Below are 3,510 nucleotides of genomic sequence, written 5' to 3' on the forward strand. Positions count from 1 at the left end.
TGTGATGGAAAACATAACCTTCAAATTTAAGAATCTCATCAAGCCTTAAACAGAATAAAAATGAGACATAGGCACATCATAGTTTTTGTCTTTTAAGATAAAATATTAAAAATCCAAAAGGTAAGACACATTACTTGCAACAGAATACACAAACAAGTGCTATTTGTCATTAAAACAGAGGTGAGAAGACAGTGTAATAACTCTGAAGTGCTGGAAAAAAGCAAAGAAAATTTGTCAACTCAGAAATGTTTATATAGCAAAAATAACCTTCAAAAATAAAAGTAAACCAAAGATGACTTTAAAATAAAAAGTAAAGGCGTTTTCAGGCTGAAGGGAAATGATGCCAGGTTGATATTCAGATCCACGGGAAGCAATGAAGAGCACCAGAAATGGTAACTATATAGGAAAGTAAAAAAGATACTCTTTTCCCCTCTTCTAATTATATTAAAAGCAACTGTTTGAAACAAGTAATACTGTACTGAAAGAGTTCTTAACAGATGTAGAATTAAAATATGTGTCACCGACTGCACAATGGATAGATGTAAACACCATTATGCTACTGTAAGATTCTTCCTTTTTAAAGTAAAATTGTACAATATTAATTCTAAGTAGATTGTAATAATTATGCAAATGTTAATCCTGAAAGCAACCAATAGAAACTTAAAAAGAAGTACAGATAGGAAGTTAATAGAAGAAATGAAGTCAATTAACCAATAAGACAATAGAAAAGGAGATAGAGGAATTTTAAAAAAGAAAAAATACAGATGTAACAACCAAATAGCAAGAAGACAGAATTAAAAGCAAGCATATCAATTACTGCATTAAGTTTAACTGAATTAAACATTCTATCCAAAGGCAGAGATTATCAACATGGATAAAAAGTAAACAAGATTCACTGTATCCTATTCATAAGAAACATTCCTTTAATATAAAGACACAGATAGTTGTTAAATAAAATTATGGAAAAGGGGGATGGGTATAGCTCAGTGGTAATGTTCATGCTTACCAAGCATGAGGTCCTGAGTTCAAACCCCACTACCTCTATTAAAAAAAAAATTATGGAAAAGGTATTCCATGCAAATAGGAAACATAGGAAAGCTAGTGTGACTATATTAGTTTTCATTAAGTAGACTTCCAAACAACATCCCTTATCACGAGGGGTAAAGGCGGGTATTTCATGGTAATTAATACTTCATTGATATAAGAGTATATCTATATATCAAGAAAATATAACTCTAAACACACATGCACCTAATAACAGAGATTTGAAGTACATGAAGCAAAGAATGACAGAACTAAAAGGAGACATGGAAAATTTCACAAATATAGCTAGAGACTTAAAACCATTCTATCAAGTAATGACAAGGAAAAAATCAGGAAGTGCACAGAAGACATAAGACTTGAACACTTTCAATCAATTTAACTTAATTTTCATTGATATAACACTATACCCAGCAACATACTTTTCAAGTACATCTAGTAGATTACTAAGTTACACCATATGCTATGCATAAAAAGTCCAATAAACATCATTTGAAATCTTGTAGAATACGATCAACAATGGAAGCAACTGAGAAAATAGTAGCAATGTGATTTCCAGAAGTCTCAAATATTCAGAAATTTAGGTACATATTTCTAAATAACCCATGGATCAATGAAGAAATCACAACAGAAATTAAAATGTATGTTGAAATGAATAATGAAAACATTGTATATCAGTTCGTGGGACACCCCTGAAATAGTACTTTGAGCAAAATTTATAGTTTTAAAAAGAAGATAAATTTAAAATAATGACCTACCTTAAAAAGATAGAAAAAGGAGAGCAAATTAAATCTAATGTAAGTAGAAAAACAAAAATGAAGAGCATCTGCAAATCTCAAACTCCCAATTCTAACATACATAAAAACATACATTCTAATATACATAAAATAGATAACAAGTTCATACTGTATAGCACAGGGAGCTATATTCATGAAGAAAAAAGAAGACACACAATACCAGCGTTTAGATTGAAAGAGATACATCATTATAGATCCAACAAACATTACAAGTGAAAAAATTATAATAAATTAATGCTAATTTATGAATTGGACTAGTTCCTCATAAAAACAATGTACCAAAACTGACCCAGAAGAAATCGAAAATATGAGTATTTCTGTATCTATTAAATTTAAATCTTACAAAGAAACCTCCCTAAGATGGTTTCTCTGGTGAGCTGTATCAAACATTTACCAATAGTACACACAACCTTTCAGAAAATCAAGGCAAGAATATGCTAGTACTAGTTTGATACCAAAATCAGAAAAAGACATTTCAAGAAAAGGAAACTCCAGACCAAATTACCTCATGAACATAGACATAAAAATTCTTAATATTAGCAAATCTGATTCAGCAATATATAAAAAGGATAATAAGCCATGAGCTAGAAAAGTTTATCCCAGGAATGCAATTTGCATTTTTTTTTTTAGGAAGGCAGAAAGAGATGCTATTACCATAGTAAAGATGTGAAAGGTTAAAGGAGCCCAGTGACAGACACAGCAGGTGAAAATGGGCAGTCTTCAACTGCTGGTGGGAATATAAACTGGTAAACCTTTTCTAGGAAATAGTTTTGCAAAATATATCCAATAATAACAGTAATAATAATAACAGTAATACAGCTGTCAGACACTGGGCACTACATTACCTCTCTGCATCCATCATGTCATTTCATTCTCACAACAAACTTAAAATATTGGCTTTACTATCCTTCCTATTTTAAAAATGACAAAACTGAGATGAAGAATTAAGGACTTTGCTGAATTAATACAGATGAAGTGGAGGAACTGAAATTCTAACCCAGGCAGTCTGATTCAGAGCCTATGATCTTCATTAACTATAGATTTATAACCTACCTCAACATGTTGCCTTCAACCCAGTGACAGAAATTCTAAAAAATAAGAGATGTTAAAGTATAACTGAAAAAGGGAAGAGGTATGCACACAGAGGTATCAATTAAAATATTTACATAGCAGTGAAACCTTAGAAACAATTTATATGTCCATCAGTATGGAATTGGTTATGTCAGAGCAGGCAGATAGCTAGATATGAGCAGAGAAAGGGGGACACAGACCAAATGGCAGGAATTGGGCAGAAAGGAGGGGCACAGGCCAAATGCAGGAAACCACACATGTAAGCAGCAGGAGTCCTTGGGCAGAGAAAGAAAAGCAGGAACCTTGGGGCTGGTAAGGGATCATGTTTTTTGGGATGACAAGTGGCCTGGAGAAGAACAAAGGAAGGTGAGGAAAGGCAGGAATTTCTAGAGTCCAAATGTAACCTTTTGCTCATTATGCCCTCATTTCAATAAAATTAGCCTTGCAGATCAGAAGTACCCATCATGCACCGAAGTCATGACACTTCTGATCCAGACTAAATAAGGACAAAAATCCCTCCTCCTTTTGGGAAGGTGGACTTGGGATGATAATCAGGGAATATGACCCCAAACCCTTCCCTCCCCAATGAATATTCCGCCCA

This window comes from Vicugna pacos, chromosome 3 (assembly GCF_048564905.1).
Source record: "Vicugna pacos chromosome 3, VicPac4, whole genome shotgun sequence".
NCBI lineage: Eukaryota > Metazoa > Chordata > Mammalia > Artiodactyla > Camelidae > Vicugna > Vicugna pacos.